The sequence below is a fragment of the Anopheles funestus genome, chromosome 2RL (genome assembly GCF_943734845.2).
Source record: "Anopheles funestus chromosome 2RL, idAnoFuneDA-416_04, whole genome shotgun sequence".
Taxonomy (NCBI): domain Eukaryota; kingdom Metazoa; phylum Arthropoda; class Insecta; order Diptera; family Culicidae; genus Anopheles; species Anopheles funestus.
In genome coordinates, this window is record NC_064598.1 from 40091701 (window position 1) to 40105873 (window position 14173).

General features: G+C 38.8%; 1 protein-coding gene across 6 annotated transcripts in view; it reads left to right on the forward strand.

The window, feature by feature from the left end:
- The window catches only part of LOC125763270 (uncharacterized), a 148213-nt gene that overhangs the window by 38375 nt on the left and 95665 nt on the right, over window positions 1–14173 (forward strand). The window contains exon 3 of one of the 6 annotated variants that reach the window (XM_049426178.1): window positions 10211–10270. The exons of the other annotated variants lie outside the window; for them this stretch is intronic. The gene's annotated coding sequence lies outside the window, so the exon portion shown is untranslated. The remainder of the gene's footprint in view (window positions 1–10210; window positions 10271–14173) is intronic. 6 annotated transcript variants of the gene reach the window in all.

Genomic DNA, 14173 nt, shown 5'->3' on the forward strand with positions numbered 1-14173 from the left:
AAAGCCCTGGCAATGAGTTTGTAATTAAATTTTAATCTGATTTAATCACGCTGTTGCATAATTTAAGAGCCATCGTTTAGGTGATCGCGGGAATGAAAAGGGCGTAGGCGTGTATGTGTGTATGTGTGTGTGTACATGTGTTTGAATATGTTTATGCATAAGTAAGGGCTCTTCTCCTTTGGTGGTAAAATCCAAGCCTTTTTCAACGGTTTCTCGGTCGACACAACGATGGTTGTGTGTTGAACCTTTTCCATCCTGACAAACGACAAAAGGGAACGATAAAGTTCCGGCCCAGTGTAGAGAGACGTATTGGCAGTAGTTTGGGGAACAATATGCACGTTTATGGTTAATTCTTTGACAGGTGACATGGAAGGGACGCAAGTTTGGCACATAAAGCGGAGAAAATAAAAACAATAAATTCATCAGTGAAAGACAGCGCCATGGATGAATGGAAAGACACCGGCGCCGGTATAAGTCCGATTGCAGCATTAGTGGCGTCGCGTTAGCCGATTATGCTGTTTGTGTTACGGGAATGCATAAAATTGTGACAAACACCAAAACCGGCCACGGGCCGAGATGACATGATGCTAGGTATTTTTATGAAATGACGTAAACAATTTTATATTTCTTTGTGCAAATAGAGATTTGATTGTTTCGAAACAAACTGAAACTGTTGGCCATAATCATTTAAGATTGCTGAGAGAAAAAAAAGAAGAAACTAAACAAAACGCAAACTTATCATAATCGAACAAATCTTTATTTATGTAAAGAAAATGTGAGGTTATTTTCTGAATAGCAGCAAGTCATAAAGAACCGTACTTAACACTAGAACTACCAAGCGTTTGAGGCGTTTTTCGTTACGGTTCAATTTTAAACAATTTCAAAGAGTGGAAGCATATTTAATTGTTTATTGGATATCGTATTATAGAATGTATATGTAAAACTCATGTTTTGAACTACATTAGGGCAGTTTAACACCAACAAATAATGTGATGAAAATGAAGCGTTCCAGTCAAAATGACTGTTCCGGTAGTTTTAGTGTTAAAAAATATCAATAAAAATTTAATGGAAATAGCTGTAAAAGATTGAAAGTTTAATCTCGCAAAAAATAGAACTGTTTGTCGACAAAAAAAAGAACTATTACATGACTCGCCTAAGTCTCTCTTCCATCTGCTACATCTTACAACGCAATGTGCCATCAAACGTTACGCAATGCAACGCTAATTTACTCATCGTTTTCGCTGTCACCCGTCGTACGCCGTTTAGCAAAATGGCCCACATTTGGCCCGATCACCGATTTTTTCTGCAGCATAGAAGATGGGACGATTAGCTGAAATGCTATTACGCGCCGTTAGCTCCAAAGTCGCGTCACTACCTTCTTCGGTGTTGAGCTAGAGTTTTCCTCGTAGTGGAAACTGAAAGTTTGAATAAATTACCGTCGATTGCATCTTTGCAGACGCTTCACGTTAAGGGGGGGGTGCTTACAAACAAACACACAAAAAAATGCAACGTGTTTTAGAGTGAACTGAATGTGCTTTTGAAGGCTTTTGTGCTCGTTGTGGTCCACTGAAGCCACCTAGACTAGTAGGTTTTAATCATTTTTTTGTACTACAGTCTGGATGCCGAAAGAATTGATGTGACAACTTTGCAACATGACAATCTGCAAAGTCTAGATATTTACCGTGAATTTATGTTCATAATGTTGATAAATGTTTTTTTTTTATTTTCAGTGTCGCACGCAACAAACAATGTTCTGAGCATTATATAGTGACATTAGTATAATCACTTAATGATTGTTATTTCATCATTGCGTGTCTCATTGCAATTTAGATAATGCTTTGAGAGTGTAGTTTCTTTCAAAAGGTAAAAAATGTGTCTGTCTTAACACACAGTAAAATTGATGCACGTATTGCAACAAAATCTCAACAACTCACGTGTCTGCATGTCGAAAACCTTCAAACATAGCTTGAGGTTTATTTAAGAATAGCGCAGCATTTCATTTTCACTCGTACTGTGTGGTGTTATTTTTTGCCCTAGAACATGCATTTTTAAGCATCCAGAGACGAACGTGTTAGAGGATAGCTTTTTTTCATCAGATTTATCTCCATGTTTCCGGAGAATCTGCTCGGTTGTTAGAGAAGTCTTTAGCTGGCTTTTGCAAGCTTTACGTTTTCGCTTGCGTTCAGACTTAGAAGAGGCAACTTTCAACTTTTTGTCGTTGGAAAAAGTGAAATGCATGCGAAGGTAGCACCTAGATGCATCGACACTGTTTGCTGAGGAAAAAACGAGGTCTACTTCCGTAAGAATCTTCCGAAAGGGTGTCACCGCTCATGTGGTGACAGTCGGGTGGTGACACAATCATCGACATCTGGTGCAGCCTAACCCAATGTCGGAGCCCTCTTAGCAATGGTTGCGCTTGATGAAGAAAAACTGGTTCAAGCAACAGGAGCCAAAGTTTTACCATTATTGGGAAGGTAATACACGCCCAATAATGTGTCAATTCGATAGTTCGCTTGCTTGTTAATCGATCGTTGTTCCATGCGACAATGCGTGATTACATCTGTTTTATTAATTACAAGCAGGTGATACAAGGAATAGTACCCAAAGGAACAATTGAACGAAATAAAATCTCTTACATCACTTCTGCATGTTGTCCTTTTGCTCTTTTTAATTACTGAATCTTTTGCAAAATAATGATCATCTTAATGTTTCGTTTTTAATGTAAATCGATTGTTGATTGTCGTTTTAGTGTATAATCGCTTTCGTATGCCATCGGTTGTGATTGCTGGTAGTCGAATGTAGTGATGGGCAAAATAGTAGGTTCGGATCCTGGAATTGGTTCCGGAATCGGTTCGGGAGTCGGTTTGGAAATCGGTTCCGGAATTTAATTCCAGAATTGGTTCCGGAATCGGTTCCAGAGTCGGTTCCAGAGTCGGTTCCGGAGTCCGTTCCGGAGTCGGTTCCGGAGTCGGTAGCTAAGTCGGTTCTGGAATCGGTTCCGAAATCGGTTCTGAAATCGGTTCCGAAATCGGTTCCGGAATCGATACCAGATCTAGAAACGATTCTGTAAACGGGATCGAGTACCCATCACTACTCGAATTAGCAATTAAAAAAATGGGTTTGGTTTTTAGTTGTTTTTTTTTTTATATATTCGTGTTTAATCGTCGCCAAGGGTGTGTGCACGCTCATTTATTGCGGAATGTGAAGGTTGTTGTCACCGATGGGCAAATATTCACTTGCTGGCTTAATGATTCATCCCCATTTTGACATTTATGTAGTAACATTTAAAACAAAAAAAAGCTGAAATGCAATATCCGATCATGTTGCAAAGAGAGCTAAACGAACGAACAATGCGAAACAATGACAACTCCAATTTGTGGTTCTATTGTGTATTCAATAAAACGGTTTCGTTGCTCATTAACAGCTTTAACCTTCCAGTCAAGGGGTAACTTTTTTTCAGCATTCTTCGATTAAAATCGAAACTGTGGGTTTTCATCGGATCTGTTCCACTCTACGATCATTTGTAGCGGCAACAAGGCAACCAAATTATCCGCAATTCACAGCTGGTGCTGGTAGCGCTCGGTAGTGGAGACAACTACGGCCTTGGCATCAATAATCGTGGCAGAACCGAGCGAAGTAAATCGACATCCGACCACCGGTGCTCCACAGCATGAAAGTGCCCCCCATCCCGTTCTTCACTGTGTGTCCGTTTGTTGTTTCCCTCTACCGGCTTACATATAACCTCTTTTGACCGGTGAATGGTTTATCCCCTGGGGGGCTATTTTATCGTCAAGTCCGATCGATTACGATATATCCCGGGTAAAAAAGGGCGTATGAGCACTTGTGGCTGTGGTAAAAAGGGGGGAAAACAGTACAAACCGTTCGAGAGTCTTCAGCTTCTTGAAAGAGCTCATAACGCAAAATTGTAATGCTCGATGGTGCTCCATATCGTAGCAGTGGTTCTGCTACGAAACGACTACAACTCTTTCTCTGCTGTGTTTTTGTCCGAACTAAAGCTGAGAAAATAAAAAATAAACATAAAAAGGATAAAATTTTGCGGTTTGCTACCCCATTTTTTGTTAGCGAAACCGCTGTAATTGATCCTTATTTGCTGCCATAAACAGCGGTGTAGAAATGTTATCGGATCGCTGGATTATGGCGTGACCTTTATCTCATCGTGCGGTAGCTAAGATAGCTAAGATTAGCAAAACACGCCCGTGTCTTGTTGTTTTATCAGCATACTTAAACAAAGAACCTGAACGTTTGTAATGTTTTCTAAAAAGGAATATTATGCATGTGATAAAAAAATTATGCATTTGCTATAAATTTATATTTTTTTTACTAATTATATCCACTTTAATGCGATTATTGTGTGAATTATGCACTGGAAAATCAATTTTCCAATTTGATGTTGGTTATTATTTTTTTAAAGTTAGTTGAGTGCTTAGTTTATTAGTTTTAGTTCTATCAGTTAGTAACACTGCTCAAGTTACGACCTTCACATAAAACATCGACACCTTCAGCGGAATTATAATTTCCCTAACTTGAGTTCCGCTTTGCACGGCAACGTTCTAGAAGATTAGCCATTTAAAAGGTGAATGCTAAATCATGTGGCTGTTGTTGTGACCTTTTAGTCATCCGGAATGAGAAAATGTTAGGAAAAATGAAAAATGCTCTCGTGACCTCTATTGTGGTGACACGAGGCGCTATGGGCTGAAAGGCGTGAAGTAATGGCATGAGTTTCCGTTTTTTTCCTCTCCTTGTTCTCTTGCTTGGGTCACGAACATAGCTGCGATGGGGTTTTTTTCATTTGTTAACGAGGCAACATAATCGCCTTTAGTCGGTTGCGACACGACTTGTAGGTAACAAGCGAAAGCGGAATACCGAATCCCATCGATCAAAAATGTCTACTCTCTTTTTGGCTTGTAGCTCTTTTTCTTGTTTAATTCGATTTTTGTTATTGCGAACTGTGTACAGAGTTTATGCGACATAGGGCAAGAGTTACTGGTTCAGTGGGACCTTGCTTTGATGTAATTTTTGTGTTGAAATGGATTTTAGTATTTATTTATGAAGCACGGCGAAATCATTAATTGGCACGCAATTTCATTAACTGGTTTAAGCCTTTATATAAAAAGTTTGATTTAATTTATCATGTTTTACATATTATTACATATTATTATGAATATTGAAATAATTCTAAGCGTATTGATATCAATATTAAAATAATTAAAGTTATTCTAATTATTATGAATATTAAAATAACAATCATCTAAAATAATTCTCTTTTATTAAAACTTATTAATGAACAAATAAAAGAAAATTCCATCAGGGATAACGAGCTAACTCCAACACGAAACTAAAGCAAGAAATGCCATTAAAGGCAAGAACGTGTGGCTTTACTGGACCGAATGATTTTTATCATATCATCATCGCTTTATTTATTTCATTAACCTCGCCTCAGGCAATGGTGTCTTGGCAGTTTTTAATTCCAACCACTTTAGCACCGAGCAAACCGATAAGTTCCCACCCTCGGTGATGAAGTTTCGTGTCTGGCGAAGCATTTTAATATTGGCAAACGTTGAGCAGATTCGCACACAAAGTTCAGAACCTTATTTAGCGCATCTTTTAAACGTGTGGTGTTTAGCAGATTAAAGTTTAACTAATAAAAGTAGGTCGTGGGTCACACTGATGATATCGATAGTGATCCGTGTTAATAGTAGGCTTCTCATAATTTGGCAATAAAAGAAATCTTGTTAAAATCTTGTGAATCTTGTGAATAAATGTGTAAAAAATGTTCATTGATAAGTGGGCAAGCTCACCTCAGTGATTGTTGTGAAGTTTGTTGTATGACTAATTAATTTGACATGCGTTTTGTTTTTGTTTATCTTAATATCATGGATTTTTGAAATATGTTTTAATGCTCATTTCGGTTGGATAATGCTGACCAATCATAATTGATTGATGTTATTATTATAGCATTTATTGGTTGATATTATAGCATTTAGAAAAACACCCACAAAATTATAGTATAAATGTATATTTTTTCTTAGTTTTTAGTGAATTTAGTTTTTCATACAGCAAAAGCAGTATAGATGTTTTTTGTTTAGAAAATCAATTGTTATTTTAAAAAAAATCAATATATTAAGCTGGTTTTAAGTTGTTTTCGTTCGTTTGAAAATCGAACCAAAAAAATGCCATCATTATCTTAGTATATATGAAAGCAATTCACATTCTAGTGTGCTCATCATCCCAATTGTTTATCTATTTAATTAGGTTTGTATTCATGTAGTACGAGCGATAGATAAAATCAAAAAACGGGTCAAGATACAAAGCAACAGTAGCCCCCAAAAACCGATTACGGCATCCGGCGGGGGGCAATTCAAATTTCTCATAAGCTGCTTGAAGCAGGTTTCTGCCAGACAGTGAAGCTACTTAGAAAGATAGCTGAAGAACCAATTTGGCCAGCGCATTACAACCCAAAACGATAAACCTCGGAAGAAAAAGCTCGGCGAAGGTACAGGTGCTCATGTACCAAACAACACTTAACCTACTATCCAGTCGGATAATGCTGACCAATTTATGATATCTAATGCTCAAATAATGAACCTTCACGCCGGAAGCCTCATTTCATCAGCTCGGATTGGGTTTGATATGTTCCCCTAAACCGTAGATGGAGGAGAGATACCGGAGAGGATCCGCGAAACCGGGGGTTGAGGGTGGAAATGTGGTGGAAAACGAACGCAATAGTGGATTTTCTTTAGCGGAAGAAAATCAGTTAAAGAAGAACATACGCATGGTCGGTTACGAAATGGCTGCACGAAGCATTTGGAGCCAGTGTGAATAGCAATTTTACGACTCAATACCATCTCCGGATGGTCCACGTACACCGAGTGAGGTGGAAAACGGAAAAGGGAAGAAATAGCAACAACAAAAAAAAGGCTGGAAAATACTGCGCGGGCCAATGTTGGACGACGGGCACGCACACACACACACAGAATGGGAAGTGTCGGTTTTCGTTGTTGTTTATTTATTGTAATGGTGTTGGGCGCTGATGATGGGAAGCAACGAACACAGGAAGAGCTGGTGCCTTCATTTCCTTGGCGATTGTTTGCAAATGCGTATATAGGCGAAAAAATAATAAACGAACGTCCCGCGGCTGCATCTTTGCGCCCTTCACAATGACGATGTATTCTCAAACTGTGTTTGTTGATGTTTTATAAGTTTACAACAATAGCACAAACTTAGGGGTTGGTTAAATACATCGAATCGGGCTTCACAACAAAAAAATAAACATAGTGTTACGAAAAGAGGAAAACTAAAGATTCCCGATAAACCCCCCTGAACGGCAAGAGGGATAGGGCCCCGAGCCCGTCCAAAGAATGCAACAGTAATCTGTAACTTTTATTTTCATTATTGTCTTACATTTTGCTGTGCTTATTCGTTTGGAAGTTTTGCTTTCTTTCATCACGCAGCGCCGGTATCTTATCTCTCTTATCCCGTACATATCTAGAGCACATGCTGTGTTTTACTTTCTAAGTAGTAGTGCTCGAGTGCCGTAACGCGTTTTTTGGGGGTGGTTGCCCGATGGGGGTGGATGGGTGATGGGTGCTGAGCGTTCATAAAATTATCTTACTCATTTTTTACACGCCCCCGTCGGTGTCGGTGGAGCGCCCCAGGCTTACAAATTGCACTGATTGGTAGATTTAACAAATCTCAGCCTGAAGTTTGTTGAGCGTTGGAGTCTTGGTACGTTTGAAATGAAATTGTGTTTCGGCTAAATCAAGAACAGTATTTTTTATTTATTGTTTTACATTTTGCGATGCAAATTCTACTGATGGATTGATAAAGATAAAAAAAAAATCTTTTTAGGTTGCTTAAATTTAACACTAGAACTACCGGACCAGTCATTTTGATTGGAACGCTTCATTTTCATCACATTATTTTTTTTGGAGATAACATGAGTTTTACATGTATATTCTATAGTACCTATTCCAATAAACAATAAAATTTACTTCAACTCTTCCAAATTGTTTAATAATTAACTAAGAATGAAAAACTCTTAAAATGCGTGGTAGTTCTAGTGTTAAATAATAAGTAAGATAATTTTTTAAACTCCCTGAAAAACTGCGATTTCAATAATAATTCTTTAACATGTTCTCTTTATTCATGTTTGAAATATCCAGATCCACAGTGCTTTGGATTTGCACTGTGGATCTAACTTCTTGAGTTGTACCCTAATTTTTATTTATTTTCTTTTCACTGTTTCAAAAAGCTTTATTTTTTGTTTATATTTTCCTTCGAAAGAAAGAACAATCATCTTTAACCTTTCCGCGAAAAGCCGCTTTCGAGTAACAGTTTGCATTACAAAATGTTTTTTCTCGTCGGCAAAATGGCAGCTCCAGTCGCATTGACCCGTATTCGACGGTGACCATGTGCTACGCGCATTTTCACACCTTGTTCATGGCGCAGGCCATGCTGTAAAGCTGTAAGCGCACATCGGCTGCTGGCGCATAGCTCAATTGTTCATTTGTTGCAGCTTCCTGCCTTTTCTCGCATTTTTTGTTTTGTGCACATTTATTTGTTCCATTTTTCACGTCCACTCCTCGCGCGGGTTTGTGTATTACTTCATCGTTCACCCACCGCATTCGCATATGCATCGGACTTCCGATTCGAATTTAAATCGCTCGATTAGAAACGCGCCGCAGCTGAATTTCCATGTGAGAGAATTAAGATTCGACCTTCTGAGTGGGGTGGGTTTTTCGTTTTGTTTTGCGCTAGTTCATGGTGCATTTCAAAATGATGCCATCCTCTCTCTGCCTCTCGATTGAAATGTGTACCGCACCATTTTGTGGGATGCTGTATGGCCATGAGATAATTTTTCGATCATTGTCTTTCTTGCCTACTGGCATTTGGGATGTATGAGACGCAAGAGATAGAGGGAGATAGAGAGAGAGACAGAGAGAGAAGGAGAGAAAGCTGGAGGGTTTGTTGCTGTAGGGCAGTATGGTACTGTGGCGAAAGAGCGTGTAGTGTACTTGATGGTTGTTTGGTTTTGGGCAGAGCTGTTCGCAGGCGCAGTTGGCGTAATCAAAACGAATTGAAAAACAATGTGAGACGAAATCTGTAACAAATTATTTTTGACATAAAGAGAGCGTAAATGAAGATTACAATAAGAGTAAATTGGGCAATGCAAGTCGATATAAACAATTACTTGTATTGACTGGACACAGACATACACAAAGAAAAATCCGGAAGAATATTTCTACTTTCATCTTGTTGCTTTTCTCCTTGCAATTACTATTTAAAATAGCTATAAAAATGATGTTCTTGAATTTCCAAAGTTTTTCCATTTTTTTACGTTTTTTTCATTCAATTCCGTGATAACATACAACGGTATTTCGAGACACGAGAGCCCTTAGTGGCCGTTGTTTTGATACATAAGTGAGTGATGTTTTGCATTAAGATGCTATCAAAATTTGAGAAACGAGAAATCACACAACACATTGCTGTATACGACCTCAACATGGAAGGTGACCAGAGGGCCAACCATATTTTTTATGTCAATTATATGTTAACAATGCAAATGCATAAAATAGGATTAAAGGTAATAATTTGTTTTGGTATATACATTTGTGACAACATCAAACTTGCTCAAAGTGCAGATTGCAATAAAATTGCAAAACATCTTTAGGGAAGAAACATCTCCTGCCATCGGTTCCGCATAATTTTGAGGCCAAAATTACAACATAACTTGGAATGAATTTGCGTTTTAATGGTCACTCATTGTTGGTCACTCATTCCACCTACCGAAAGATGTGTGTTTTTTTGCTTCTTCTTGGTACCGAAAAATAAAATGCCGGACAGCTCCTTGAACGCTGCTGCAGCTGGTGGGCGGGATACACAAATTAGATTATTATGAGTAATGAGCTTAGTAAAAGGGAATCGTAAGCTTATGTCTATGTTCGTGTCCGACTTCATGTTCGAGTAATAAGCGTAAAAGCGAAGTACTTTTGATACGTTTGTTTCCGTTTTTACGGAATCTGAATTTTTAAGTACCTGCACTTGTATGATTTAGAGCCGGAAAAAGGAAATCTTTCTGAGAAAGAAAATGGAAATAAAATATTGGTACATATAGTTTAAATATTTGAATAAATTGTATTGAACTTTTATAAAAATGTAACCAGCGTGTTTATCATTCTTTACTTTGTAGGTTGGTGCTGTTGTGCTTATTTGGTAAAATGAATTTTTAAATACTCTTCAACGCTCTATCGTAAGTATTTACATAAACTTAACAGACTGTACTGCCAGACTTTCAATTATGAAAAAAACCTGAAGCATTTGAAGCCGTATAGATATTTGTATATATTTACATAAATGTAACGTTCCTGCTAAATGGAAAGTAACGTATAACTATCCGCAAAAACATTGTTAAAGGTGATAAAAATATATTTCATCGCCTAGAGGATTTGTGCCTGGCTGGATGGAAATGTGTCCTTGTGCCGATAGCACCGGAAAAGACTGTTATTGTTATCATTCTCCATGTGGTCTATTGCTTTCCCCGCTTTCCCGGTGACTTGTGCTTTTTCCTTGCCGTTGTCGATTGAATTGAGCCGCGCAGAGTCGTTCACTACCAAAAAAAAACGATAAACCCTTCCCAAGACACTTCTAGTTTATGCTGAAGTATCCAAACAACAGCAGCAAAAAGAAACCGTCGCGAGTTGAAGCACAAGACAATCTTTCGGTCGTTGAAGACGGGAAACGCTAACGATAAACGCAACGGTGTGTCAAGATACTGTTCTCGCGGGTACACGTGTGTGTCTTTGTGGTTTTTTTTGTGTATCCCTTTTGGAAAGAACGTTACAATCGAATCGAAGGAAGGAAAGCACGCAGGACAAAGTGACAAAGTGTGTGGGTACCTGTAGACCAGGACCACTGCAACGTCGTTGGGAAATTGAATTTATACAATGGCCTGACACCAGCACCGGGGTTTGCCGAAGCAGTGAAAGCACGTGTTCCGTTTCGTACGGGGCGTATTATTCCAATATCGAAACGTCCTCTTTCGAGATGGATCCTTGCTGTGCACGGGAATCTTACATACCCGAAACCCATCCATGTTCCCAAACAAACGGGTTGATAGTGAGTGATGCAGCAATGGCAAGTCGTCGCAAGTCGTTGCTGCAGGGTAAAAGCAAATAGTCAAACACTGCCTGCAAGTACCGTCGATATGTGATACCGGCGTTGGAGATGAACCGTAGAAGGACAAAATGGGAAAAAACCCCCGGAACAACACACTGGTGCGATGATTGCACGAAGGCGTCAAATGATATTTATATTGATTGACAAGGTTTCAATTTTGTAAACGCGTTGAAACCTCGCTTTACGCTAGCAGTCAGGGAACCGATGTAATGTTCGGGCTACATCTTTTACCCGCCCCAAGAACAAGTATCAATTTATTTGGTTTCGTATATTCATGCACATTGTAAAGCATGATACGTTTAAGCTTTTTTCTTTCGGATGGCAAAGGAAAAATTGTGACTTTGATGGTCTGTTTTCAGGATGAACAAGATAGTGGATGATTACACAAGTAAAAAATAAAGTTTAGATGAACAAGAATTGATATATGGTCCTCAAATCATTGTACAAATTGTACGATAAATCGTTCGAAAACGATTTTAACAAACTTTACTGGACAACGACGTAAATTAACCTTTATTTACTGAGGTGTAAATCTTTCTCGCGTGACAAGCAATTGACAATATTGAATAAAATCACCATGTCCATTTGATTGCCATCAAGAAAAAAAAACACTCCCCTATCTCTAGACAAAGGTTACGAGTGCTAAAATACGGATTTCACGATAAGACAAGGGAGCCTTTTTTGAGGTCTGTTCGGTGGAGGGAAAAATAACATTTTTACTGGACCGGGAAAGTTATTCAAGTGAAAATTTTCACTCGTACACACATACACACACACACACACACAGACATCATTCTGGATGTTATGGAGCCACCGAATGTGGCGTCACTGCTGGGATAAGGTAAGAGAATACCAAGATCTACTCCTTTCCCACTCCCCCAAAAGCACACATCCTTTGTTTCAAATGGGTCCTACTGCAAATGTGTTGCTAAAGCTAAGAGAATTGATTTATTTCGCATGTTTACTCTACAGCGAATAAGAAAAAGAAAATACAAAGAGAAAGAAAAACAAAACGGAAAAAGAGAAAAATAAATGGAACGAAACCAGGAAGGAAACACTTTATCCTTACGGTAATTCCACATGGGAGGAACCTATACCTTGAACTAAATGGGAAATAAATCGACACAGAAAGCCTAAGAGATGCTGTTCGAGGGCGGAAAACGAGATATGGTACAGGGGGGAGGGGGGAAGAACTTTGGCAACAGTATCAGATTTCTTTTCATTCTTAAACCAACCCCAAACCATATCACCACCGTTTGGAAAAGGTGCCGACGGATGGTGAAACTGAAACAACAACCAAACCAAAGAATCGAAACCTAAGACGAATTCTAGGCTGCTCCATCTTTTCTTCGTTTTTTGTCTGTGGAAATCGAAACGTACGCCGATAGAACCGCCTTTTTGGTACCCCGTGGGGAGGGTAAGAAAGCAATTCAATCTGGTGGTTAAAAAAAGCCCCGATTTCCCTTCTGCTTTGCTAGGCTCTCGAAGAACAGTTCGATTGGAAGTGACTGTTTTACCTGTAGGTAGTTTCGTAAGTAAAGCGGAGAACGGAGCGGTCGTTTCACGGTTTTCGATACTGAGTTTTTCCACATCACCTTTTCGCATTACTCTTTGCCAAAGGCGTAAAGTAAAGGGCGTCTGAACTTTCGTTTCGATAAATAAATAAATAAAATTTGCACTGTGGCTTGTTTGCAAAGCCTATCGAACGGTCGAATGGGGATGAAAATAGAACTTTTACGTTTTCCATCGATGTCAGATATTCGGAACAGTTCGAAGCTTTAAGTTCGGCATACACACACACGTATGTAGGAGATATTGCTTCCTGTGTGTCGTGTGTACTGAACCGAATTGCTTTTAGGTGTGTGAAGAGTTTTGATACATTTTAGCAAGTAGTATATTGTTTATAAATCCACTTAGAAGGTCATGGCGCATCTGTGCTAAGGGTATTCCCCATACATCAAGATACGATTTGTTTTGTGTTAAGATTTCTCTCTCTTCTTGGTTTAACGACCTTAAGGTCATGTCGACCATTTTTGGCATACTATACATGTTTTACGACAAAACCGAATAGTCATGCCTTGCTACGGGGGGCGCGGTCCGGATGGGATTTGATCCCCGGTCCTGTCGTGGAGAACAGACGTCGTTTAACACATACACCACCGGGCCGCTCCCGGTATGGCAAGATATTTGTTAATAAAACTTGCGTAGAATTGTAAAGCAGAATTCCTGCATTTATTCCTTCCACAGAATAATTCGAGCACGTAGTGAGCAATTTAATTGTTCAACTAATATTATAATTTTAGATTGTTACAATAACCCTTTTATAGTCATTAATATTCTCGCATTTTTAAATGTGTTTTTTTTATCAGAAATTTGAGAGAATTTTAATTTAATACATACCCCTTTAACTACCATTATGCTCCTTTTTTGTATCATTGTGGCAGAATACAGCTGATAGATTAATCCTGACAAGGATCAGTACTTTCAATTATGCAACGTTTTATGGGAAACCAATAACCGGTGGAACCTCTGACTAATGTGCTTTCTCTTTATATTTCTGTTGTTTTCTCACTCTCTTTCTCTCTTTCCCTCCCTATCGGACGTATTTCAAATAAAAGCACAAACAACCCCATTTCACAAATAGGATTATGAACAGGAGTACAGATTAGTGGAGTGCTTGCATCATGAACATGATAAAAAACACCGGCACCTGGCCCCAAGTGTGGTGCGGAATTTCCTCAAGTTCAGAAAGTCAAACCAATGAATGCAGCACGTGATAGGGACGGAAGTCAATCTGTTGCAATCCCCGATGAAATAGAGAGATCGTATTTATGTTGTCTGGTGCAAGCACGTCAGCATCGTTTGTCTTTTGCGTGCTCTTTTCATCTGTCCTTTCTCAACTTGCGGATCAAAGGTCTTTCACTGCGCAACATGAAATAGTTACATCCGTAAGCTCTAATGTTATGCCACACAAATG